The sequence below is a fragment of the Alnus glutinosa genome, chromosome 13, assembly GCF_958979055.1.
Source record: "Alnus glutinosa chromosome 13, dhAlnGlut1.1, whole genome shotgun sequence".
NCBI lineage: Eukaryota > Viridiplantae > Streptophyta > Magnoliopsida > Fagales > Betulaceae > Alnus > Alnus glutinosa.
Window position 1 is genome coordinate 20,343,982 of NC_084898.1, and position 12,402 is coordinate 20,356,383.

Sequence of the window (12,402 nt, forward strand, 5' to 3'; positions counted from 1 at the left end):
TTTTTAATAAACACAATTTATTAATTGCAACATTTCCTATTTAATTTTTCTTGGTCTTTACACTTGCAGCCAGGGCTGTCAAAACGGGTTCGCATGTCGGGTTCGAGTCAACTCGTTTGACCCGTAAACCCGTTAAGGGTCAACCCTAACACGATCCGTTTAACTAAAAAGGTCAGACTCTTTAACCCTAACACGATCCACTTAAATAACAAGTTGACACGACACGACCCGTTTAACCTATTATATAATAAAGTCTATAAAAATAAAATAAAAACAAAAACAAAACACAAATTTAAACTAAAAAAAATCGTATTGTTTGAATAATCATATTATTTCAAGTTCTAATTCAATAAAAGAAATATACATCTTTTGTCTTTTGTGAGTTTTTTTAGTTTAGTCTTTACTATTTAGATAGTGAGAGAAATAAAGAGGTAACATGATTATTTAGATTTAATTTTTAATGTTGAAAAAGAATGTTTAAATACACGGGTCAAACGAGTTGAACTAACAATGACCCTTTTATTAAACAAGTCTAACGGGTCAACCATTTTATGGCCCAAACCCTTTTAAGCTTAACCATAATCTTTTAATTTTGTATCGAGTTTGCGGATTGTGTCAAAAATTTATAGCCCTACTTGCAGCGACTACTGCTGGAGGGCATCTAAACTTCATACCAGGTGGTGGCTGAAGAGCTGTTGCCACAAGAGGGAGGACACAGCTCACTGCTATGTAGGTCTTGCCAATTGGGCAGTTTCCTGTTTCTAAGCCAGCATTTCCCAGTGCCTCGTGTTTTGACACATTTCCTTTCTGCATGGTTGATAAGAAACAAAAAGAAGTCTCAGTCAGGTTTGCAACAAGTAATTGATTATTTATTTGAAATTGAGAGCATAGGGCATGATTCATTAAGCATTTTTACATATTCTTCTGTGAGTTGCCGGATTGGACCGTTGCCTGTCAAATTATTTCCTCTACATTGATGCTCGTCACAATTTTCAAGTGAGGTTTATAGAATGACACTAATGCAATATCTCAAACAATTATCTGTATAAGATGAAATTATGAATTAATTTCCTAAACTGGATATTCGAAATCCCATAACAGATTTTATTATCCCACAGCACCAATGCATTGGTTAACAAACCCTTGTGCAATTTTTCCCAAAATCACTTCCTTTTTCAGAATAAAATGTTCGCCTAGGTAAAAGGATGTAAATCTACCTCCGAAGAGGGTTCCCTCTTGCTGGACGGCTCAGACTTCTTCTGCTTCTTCCACTTCTCAGAGAAGTTAACAAAGCCAAATGGCCCTCCCAATCCAAATGCTGACAAACTTATGGTGGCTGCTTTTGTTGCTAAAGAGTTGAACTGAGGTGTATTAGAGGATAAACCTCAGCAACAAGTTAACCACTCATCAGCATCAACAAAAAAGCCATCTACTCCTCTTACGAAGCAATTTACTTGCAAAGAAGATGAAATATGACAAAGAGGATAGTAATGTAGTTAGCAATAATGGACTTCTGGGTGCTACCTAAATAGTGTTGATGATATTTTTGAGCCGGTGACGTGGCATCACCAGAGACGTCCCCTCTTCTATGTGCTGGCCTGCAAAACAAGAAAGACCCACCGGGGGTTGGCCGGCGAAGCCTCCTCCGACGATCAAGTCAGTCCAGTGTCTAAAGAAGAGGGAGAAGAAGAGAGAGAGAATAATAGATCCTTCTTCTAATGATTTTTCTTTACTCCCATTTATATCCCTGCATGCTATATGTCCATTTTGCCCTTGTCACGCGCACTGTCCAATGGGGACGTCTGATATCTTCTCTGACTTGATTTGACTGGTCCCATAATTATTGAAGGCTTCCTGCGACCAAGGCTCACTTCCGGGGACTAACCCATTCCGGGGTCCGAAATCCCACTCTGGGGCAAACCTGGCCCCACTCCAAAGTGGGGATAAATATTTCACTAACAATTTATATCCCTGCATGCTATATGTCCATTTTGCCCTTGTCACGCGCACTGTCCAATGGGGACGTCTGATATCTTCTCTGACTTGATTTGACTGGTCCCATAATTATTGAAGGCTTCCTGCGACCAAGGCTCACTTCCGGGGACTAACCCATTCCGGGGTCCGAAATCCCACTCTGGGGCAAACCTGGCCCCACTCCAAAGTGGGGATAAATATTTCACTAACAAATAGTTACAGTGAAAAATTACTTTTGAAACAACAAAAACTTTGCAGGTCAAGCACAAAATTGACACAACTAAGATCTATGCTATATAAATTACAGAAGAAGACGTTACCGGTGACACTCAAATGAAAAAATAATGAAGTTAAAAATATCATTAAATACTAATTGCTATCCTCAATATGAAAGCAGTAATGTTTGATTCTTCTTCTCAAATTAGATTTGATATGATCTTTTGTTGACCAATTCACAAAAATTCTAATTCTATTCAATTCATGGCTTTGAATTGAATTTGAATTCACCATTTTTTTCTTTCTCCAAGCACATGAATTGGGCTAAACAAATTCCATTTTAATTAATTTTGTCCAATTCATGGGTTCCCAAATGGTATGTCAATGACACAAACCAGTGCAACTTCTTGTAACAGAGATTCATAAACCAGCAAACTAGGAAGCAACAAACACCTGAATTCTGCTAGCCAGAAAAATAAAAAATAAATAAATTAAAAATTAAAATTAAAAACCTAATTATTTGCATCATGCTGGACACAGCTCAAAACTCATAATAACATGATTATTTTTCCCAGTCTACCTTCAAGCTGGACACAGCTCAAAACTCATAATAACATGAATAACTGTTTCATAAAGTTTCCAAAAGGGAACAATGTCACCATTATGGTTATCACAATCTCAGAAACTTCTTGAAGCCCTGTATCCAATGAATTATTAATCAAACAGCTCAATGCCTCCATCAATAAATTACTATGATTTGGCCAACTGCCAACTTATGTTTCAACACAGAGAACAGGGTGCAGTATACATACGTAGAAAAACAGCCATATATTTGTCAAACGCAATGAGACACTAATGACATGTAGATGTACGACTTAAAATAACATACATATTTTCTGGTGTCAATGAGCTTTAACCCAAAAAACATATCTTTTTCATGCAAGAATAAAGTGAACACTGTGGTCATGGGTTCTAGACTCAATAGGGGATGTGTGTGGATGTGATGTAGGAGATACCCATGAAAATAGATCTGTTTGTGCTAGAGATATATTTCAAGATAAAAAAGAGAGTAATAAAGATCAAAATCACTGCCCAGACGCTGGTCTTCTAGGCTATACAGCAAGGGGAAAAGAAATAAAATAAGTTTCTCTACTGAGAATTATCAAAACTGAGTAATAATTAGCTACAACAATTAAAGCACACTCTTCTAGCTTCGAAAATCTAATAAAAACTACATCCTAATCCTTGAAAATAATAAAATGTCTCAGCCAGCCAAAATAACCTAGATAAACTCAAACACACACACATACACACATATGAGTAATGCTATATGCAAGACTCCTATCTCCCTCTTATCCTCCCAAATGTGACATAGCTTTAAAGTCACTATTGGATCAACCCTAATTTGAGTTACTCTTGTATACTTTTTGTAGTTGGGCTGTGTCCGTCAACGCTTTTTTATAAAATTAATGTACTTACCAATTTTATTTTATTTTGGATGAAATAATCATCAAGTATTCACGTTAAACAACATCAGCTTGCAAAACTGTCTAGCACGAAAGAGTGCCAATCACTTAAGTATTCACAATATCCATAGAACCTAAAACTTTTGCAGCAAACAGACCACCATGAATGCAAAATCCTCAAGTATTGACTGAAACAGAAAGGCTCTGAAGTACTGATAGTAAGAACTCGATCATTACAAGCTTGAAATAAGCGATTTTCAGGACCAAGAGAAATTTTTTATGCCACGACAATATAATGCCACGACAAAAAGAAAAAAGACTATGAAACAATTCCCAAACGTCGGCAATTATGGGAGTGTGAAGAATCAAATCAACATCAAACTCGAAAACCCATTTCTTGAAAAGGGAATTAAAGATGGAAATGAGGGAATTTAAGGGAGAAAAATGAATAGAAAACGAAAAATGGAGGTGTTTGGTGCGAGAGAAAATTACCCGAAAGTCGACCAGAGAGAATCCCAACGAGAAAGGTAGATTCTGGAAAGTCGTGTGGAGGCCACAGACGCATGCGCATTTGACATCCTGCATGATCGGGATGTCAACCAGGCCCTCCGAGCCAGACTTATGCCACTGGGCTAACCTGCACCACTTTGATTTCACTAATTGGGCTGTCCCGCATAATGGGCTCAGCTGAAACCTGGCCCATTGTCCCCAGGCCTTTTAAGAAACCAAGCCCCTAAAGGACTTCATTTGAATATATCAGATTCATTAGGTCCTCCACTCTTTGAGGAAACAGCCTTCCCCCCAACTGCCGAGTGTTTCGGGATATATATATATATATAAATGCATGACTTCCAGATTCTGCCGAAGGAGCATTAGCATGAGAATTAAGGAAATTCTCCCAGCCTCACATCCCTCCCTCGACCAGTCCATGGCCTGATCGAATGAAGCCAGGTTGAGCCCGCAACCATGAGCCAAATTGAGCATTAGATGAATCACCCGGGTGTTGGCCACCTCTTCTAACACTAGTATTCGCCTCCTTCATTTTTAAGAATCGGTCTCTTGCTAAAGGCTTTGTGATACCAAGAGAAATCCTCACCCGAATATATTCTCCCCAACCGATCCCATCATCCTCTTCTGCTTCAACATCTCTTCAACGACTCCCATCGAATTACCCAACTGCACTCCCATGCATCTTCTCACACATGAAAGAAAGAGGTAGGTAGATTAAACATCCTAACCCAAAATGAAGCTTTTTCAAACAACACTTGAGTTGGTGGGACGTTACCATCAAAATCTTCCACTAAGAACAAACTCCCTTCCTTCAACAACCCTAGTTATTGTAAAGGTGCTAATTTTTTTTTTTTTTTTATAATAATTTTTCTATTATTTTTGTCTGTCTATCTTTTATCTCGATTTTTTTTTTTTTTTTTTGTCCAGAAGTTGATCTAAGATATGGATGAATTTAATTGATTTTTGGTTTTTTTTTTTTTTTTTTTTTTTTTTTTTTTTTTTTAATTTCCATACTCATTTCTTTAATTTAAGATATGGATTAATTTTCGCCTTTTTGGTTGAATAGGATTTTTTTTTTTTTTTTTTTTTTTAAATCTTAAAATAGTTTTTCTTTTTTAAGATAGTAAACAATTTCTCGAATTTGAAATTTCCATTCTTGCATATACTCTTTTTTGCAGTTCATTCTCTACAGGCACCGAATTTTGCCATTATCTACTACCGATATCCACCGGAATTCATCGTTGGTTGCCAATCACCACCACCGGAGATTGCCGAAATTTGCGTGGTGTTCGCTAAAAGTCGCCAACCGCTTTTTGCAGCCACCAATTTTTCGTACGAGCCAACCGATAAAACATTTTTTGCGCCAAAATAAATTAAGGCTTTAAAATGCATTTAGTTTCATTGCCTTCTTCAAGGATTGCTTGACTAGCACCGTAAAGAGTTTAGTAGAAAAACAAATCCACCTATCGTTAATGCTTCTGCCACTTAGACCAAGTTAATTAGCATGATTTTCAAGCTTTGCTAGGCACCACTTTCCCGTTATGATCTCTAACAACAGCTGCAATATTATCGACTTTTTTTTCTTTCTTTTTTCTTTTTTTTGAAGAATCAAAGGCTACAAGGGTAATGCTGCCACGGATGAGTTGAGAGGACTCACCTAATTAATTAACAATTAATTTAAAGTGTTACTACCAATTTTTATTTTTATTTTTTTGAGATGAATGTTACTACTATATATATCTTAAACACGAGTTTAAGCAGCAAAAATTTGGGTTATGTATTTTTTTTTCAAATTAAAAAAAAAAAAAAAAAAAAAAAAAACCTAACCATATATGTCAATATGTCATCATAATCAGATCATCTACTTATAACCATTACATTTTTTATTTCTTTTTTCTTTTTTCTAATTGAATGATGAAATGGTTATAAGGGCGGATCCTTTCCACATTTGATCCCAAAGGAAGAAGAAGTGGACAATCGTTTTAATGAAACAGGAGTGGACTCTCCAACAGTAGACCCAACCCAAACTAGAACATCACTAAAATATTTACAAATGGTAAGAAATGGGTCAAACAAATGACCCGATCCTTTCAAAGGGCAGCACAATGTGGTTTTAAAAGTGAAAAGAAAACATATTAGAACAAGCTCATCTGCATCCTCACATGAAGACTGCAGGAAAGAGAGATACCAACACAATTTCAAATACAACAGTTTCTCATAAAGGAAAGCAATAACCTAAGTAACATAAAAAAAACAACAACACAGATCTGGTTGAAGGGAGGGGCTGGCAGTCGTTAGTGGCGGCACGTGAAGACCACACGCCACTACTGGAAGACCTCTCTCCAGCTGTGATCGCAAGGGGCTGCCGTGAATAGCCAATATAGGGCCGAGGTAAAGTTGGAGGGAGAAGCGTGACCGTCATTCCCCGGAAAGAGAGACAAACTCTAGCTCATGCATGTCACGCTTTGATGTGTGGAAGTCGGGAGAAAATGCGGGGAGTGTCAGTGGAAGCGGAAGACTCCAGAGAACCCAATGGAGAGGCACGTGTCATGCAAAAATTGATGGGGGAACATAAATTTAAATCCAAAAATTTCGACCCAAGAATTGAGCCAAAAATTGCAATAGACACAATGGAGGAAGGTCATGTTCGGTGATAACTGTGTTGATGGGAAGGAAAGCATATTAAATACCTCGAAGGAGGTGAATAGGGCTAGAGCAAGCTCCAAAAAGATAAAGGCCTCATCCGAGGCTTTAACAGAGGGAAGAAAGGGGAGGAGAGAAGGAGAAAAGGGAGAGAATGGGGAGGGAAGCACAGAGCTTCTTCCTCCCATGGTCACTACAAAAAAAATTTGCATTTAAAGATGTGTCTACAATAATAAACTTTTGACATGTCACTAATTAGTGACGTGCACTAAACAACCCCCCCCCCCCCCCCCCCCCCAAAAAAAAAAAAATAGTGAAAAAAAATTTAGTGATGTTTATAGTCATCCAATTTTTGCCACGTTATTAAATAGTGACATGTCAAAAAGTAGCACGTCATTAAAAATATTTAGTGAAGTTGGCATGTCATTAATTACTGACGTGCCAAATTCAACACGTCACTAATTAGTGACGTGTCAAAGATTGACACATTGCGAAATTTGAGTGTGTGTGTGTATACCAATTTAGTGATGTGCTAATTCGCAATATTGGGGATTTAAAATGTCTAATCTCGTGCAATTTTCAGGTTTTTGGTTCTTTTTGGCTAAATTTGTAAGTCTTTTTAAAAATTATAAAATTATAAAATATAAAGTTTTTCCGTGTCAAAAATTGCACATCACTAAATCCCCATTTGGTGACGCGGTGATTAGTGACGTTGGACACACGCCACTAATGACAAGTCACTAAAATTTAGTGACATCTCAGACCACCTGACACGTTACTAAAACCCTATTACTAATTTTATTTTATTTTTTAAAATTTTTATTTTAAGTTTTTGTGGGTGTACAGACGGTAGGTTTTTTTTTTTAGAGAAAGTGAGTTTGGAGAGGAGGAGAGAAGTTTCCAAAAAAAATATAACCATTTCAAAATATAAAAGTGAGCTGTACCCAACTCCCTTTGAAATTGAAAATGCATGGTCTATGTACTTTGAAAAGAAAATCTAATATTAATGTTTTTACTATCATACAAAAGCCTATTTAAAAGAATTTGTGTTGGCATTATAACTCATACTTTTGGTCTACTTTACATGCTTCTTGGTTTGGACAAAACGGAGACTTAATTGCCAGTTGTTGTAATGCCCAGTAATTTCAAGCTCTTAAGAAATCAGTGATAATGTTGAGGAGACAATATCTACAAGTTTTTATAAGCAAACCTAAAGTTGTTTTGAAAACTTAAAAGATCAAAACGTAAAAACTTTTAAAAACCTAAAAGTAACATTTAAGCTTTAAATTTTAATTGAACCGAAAACATGTCAAACAGACTCAGATTTAGTTAATTCAAAGACTGTTGTACTCACAATAGAAATATCTATCACATGGTAAAATTTTGTGAAAAGTCAACAGGTTGACTTTTTAGATTTGTAGTTGACTATTTAGGTGCCAAGTGACACTTTTAGTTGAACTTTGACCTCTAAATTTAGGCTTGATAAATATGTTTTTATGGCTTATAATTACTCAATATAGTATATATATATATATATATATAGTTTATACTTGAATCCTGTGAAGTCAAAAGTCAATTGTTAGTAACAATTGACTTTTTTATCCAAAATCGGTGCTTAAATGACCAAACTGTCGAATTAAACGAAAAACTATCAAAGAAAAATATCTCCATGCTTCTAGAAACATTTATGTATAAAAAACAAGAAGTATTAATGAATGAAAAATATCACAAAGAGTAATCATAACAAAAAAGAAAAATCAATAAAGCAAGTGTAAATGTAGAAAGTGGTTTAAAGATATTTTGGCTTATAAGACAGAAACTTTGACTGGACCAGAACAGAGTTAAAACGAACTCAATATGAGTCGAACCAAAAAGAGAAAGTGTTTGTCTTAAAGTCCTCTATCTACCCTTTAAATTTCACGTCAATCGGAGTAGGTTTGACCATCGAAAAATTTCTCGGAGTAGGCTGCCCTCTAGTTGGATGAAAATTCTAAAATTCAAATAAATAATAAAGTAAGGACTAGTTTGCAAGATATTATCCAATAAGCTAATTCTTTTATTACATTTTGCACCTTAATACCCCTATTTTCCTCCTATAAATAAGCATGCAAGGGTCTTAGATTTCTACACAAATCATAGACAACTTTTAAGAAAGCTTTTGCTTTGGTTTTCTCTCCATTTTTCTCTCCTTCTACCACACAACCACTTTGGTGTTCTTGAAGTTTATTTTTTTCTTCAAATCAGTTTGGTAAGTAATCTTGATGCATGGAGTGACTTCTTAGATATTTCTAAGAAAGCGTTTAATTCACTTCTGCTATATCGAGTCGAAAAACTCAAAAGATATAATTTGAAGTGAAACTTTCAAATGAATATCTTATGAATCACTTGACACCTCTTCCTTACAATTTGATTTCATTACTTGTGTATTTATTATATAGTTCTCTATATTAATTATTAAGATATGTATCTATTTTATCATTTATTGCTTTACTACGGAGTTGATTTGACCACCTGTATCTATTTTATCATTTATTGCTTTATTACGGAGTTGGTTTGACCACCTGTATTTATTTTATTATTTATTGCATTCCTACAAAGTGGCTATGCCGCTAATTTCCCTATACAAAGTGGCTCTGCCGCTAATATCCCTATCATTTGCATCATAATATTATCATGTTAGGATTCATGTTTAAATGTTATGTCACCAAAAGAACTATGCTGTGTTTCAGTGCTTAAACATGAATTGTTGTAGTATTTATGTTTTCATGTTATTGTCTTGTTTTACACTTACAATTCTTGTGGATAATCATAATTGCTCTAAAATATTTATTAAAAATGCTTTGACTGAAAGACTTATGTTAAACATTATGTCACCACGTGTCGGTATTTGAACATAAAACTTAAATGTCAAAAGACTTATAAGTAATTACCTTTTAATATTAATGACTAAAAAAAATGAATGAATAGATATAAAAATAAATAGTTTTAATATTGAAAAAATGACTGATGAATATATTATCTTCTTTGTATATATTTATTTATGACAGAAAATGAGCTAAGAAATTACACAAGGAGAGTAAGTATAGATGTACTTACTTAGGAATGATTTTATGTTTCATTAGGATTGTGTGATGTGTGTTTATTGCATGTGGTTGTTCTTGCATTGTATGTTGTGTCCAATTAATATAACGGCTGATGAGATAGCTATCAACAAGCTGATGTAGTAGCAAGTGAAATGAAGGCTAGTCAATGGACCCAGGGGGTTCATAGTGACCTAGGGTGAGTCCGAAGTCCTAATATATAACTAATGCTAGGATCGGTAGGATTCCAGTGCAAACATGTAAGACTTTAACTGCAAGGCAAAGGACATAAACGGGTTCGGATACCTAAGAATGAGAGGTATGAAGTAAGATGATCATAAAACACAAACTAAATGGTTACTACAATGCATATTCATATAACCATTGCATTTATATTATTTATGAACTATTATTAATCTAATGGTAACTTAGTTATGAAAATGGATGACTCACTTGTTTGTCAATGTAAATATGATGAAGTTATATTTGCATAGTTACTGATGCAGATCTGGAGAATGAAGGCATGGACCCATATGCCAGTTTTGATGGCTTTTGAAGCCATTATCGAACTATTATGTACTAGTTTAGAAATTACTAGTTGTATTTATATGTGTCTTGTTTTATGGCATGTAAATATTTAAAACGATGTCATGTTTGGTATGTTTTATGTTATATGCTTATATGCCGTCTGTGACACAAATTTTGATGCACCTAGTGTACATATGGCATGTAAAGATAAACCTAAGTAAATTTTAATAAATGTACCGAGGTATTTCAGTCAGCTCTAATATGTTATGCTATCAATTCCTAAAACTTCAGAAAAAAAAAATATATATATATATATATATATATTCCGCTACGAGAGTTTATCTCTAATGTAGTAATGTCACGTGGAAACCGAAGGTTTCTGCTTATGAATTTGCAAGCTCAAATTTGGGGCGTTACAGTTGTCAAATTGGGTGTTGAGGCATAATTTTAAGTTTATATTTATATTTGCACAATTTTTGACACAGCACGTTTTAAAGTCATGATAGCCATGAACCCATCAGAACTCCATAGTTAAGCGTGCTTTTGCGAGACTTGTATCAAGATTGGTGACCTCCTAAAAAGTCTAGTTTAGAAGAATAAAAAACGGACAATATTATATTGTTAGGGTGAGTCGTTACACAAATAAAATTTGAGAGGATCTTAATTTGTGGGTCCCCTCTATTTCCTTCGTCACACATCAACATTAGTACTTTTCCTGGATTAACAGCATAAATCACGAGAGTCATGAAAAGGGATTAGACGACTACGCAACTTCAATATAAACTATTTTTGGACAAATTTTCTAATTGAATATTTGGTAAATGTTAGTGCTTCCCCCACCTGGACATATATATATATATATATATATATGTGTGTGTGTGTCTGGATATATATATATATATATATATGTGTGTGTGTGTGTGTGTGTGTGTGTGTGTGTGTGTGTGTGTGTGTGTGTGTGTGTGTGTGTGTGTGCGTGCGTGCGTGCGTGCGTGCGTGCGTGTGTGTGTGCGCGCGCGCGCGCTTTTTGATTTGCACAAAATAGAGACTTTTGTCCCCAAGGGGTATGTCAATCGGCAAGGGACTACGCCTCATATAGCGGAGGTCACTAGTTCGAATTTTTCTTCCTCCTCTTATGTGGATATGTTAAAAAAAAAAAAAAGACTTAATTGCCGGTTATGAAATTGGGTCTTGAGGCATAATTTCAAGTTTAAAAAGCAGATACAATTTCCAAAAAAGAAGAAAAATGCTCAAATTATGTGTAGCTGACTAAAGTTAATGCAGATAGTAGAATCCAATGGAAGCTGATGGTATCACCTTTTTAATTTGAGCACTCACAATTAAGTCTCTGTTTATTTTTATTTTTATTTAAACCACGAAGCACGCCCAAGCATAATTAATTTACCCAAAACGCAGAAAATTCTATTTTCAAATTGCGAATAAGATGATGCTTTTTTGAAAACATAAAATTTTAAAGGTTAATTTGCGATTTTAACGGTTAAACTGCGATTTTGCCAAATGCTTAATTACATTTTTAAAAATCATTTTTTTTAAATCACACATTTTAAAATTGTTATTTTAAATCGCACTTTTTAAAATCGTAAACTCAAATGGACTATAATTATTATTAGTATAGTAGTTCATTTAGAATGAGTAATTCTAAATGTCATTCCCATATCTTTTTTGTGTCTTTTTAAAAATGAGGTGGCTATTAAAATCATCATTGAGCTTATAATTGATTAAAATTAAATTTTGACCAAATAATAATTTTAAAAGTCATATCATTTTTAAAACAACATCAAAAATAAATAAATATAAGAATAACATCAAGAATTACTCATTTGAAATGCTTAAATTCGACCCATCATGCCCAACCACACATTTCCTGGAGAGCAGTCTGTATTGGAAATTGCTTGGAAAATAAGGAATAGCTTTAAAAGCACTGCAATTTTCCACATGTTTTTTGGAGAGCAGTCGATTTGGAT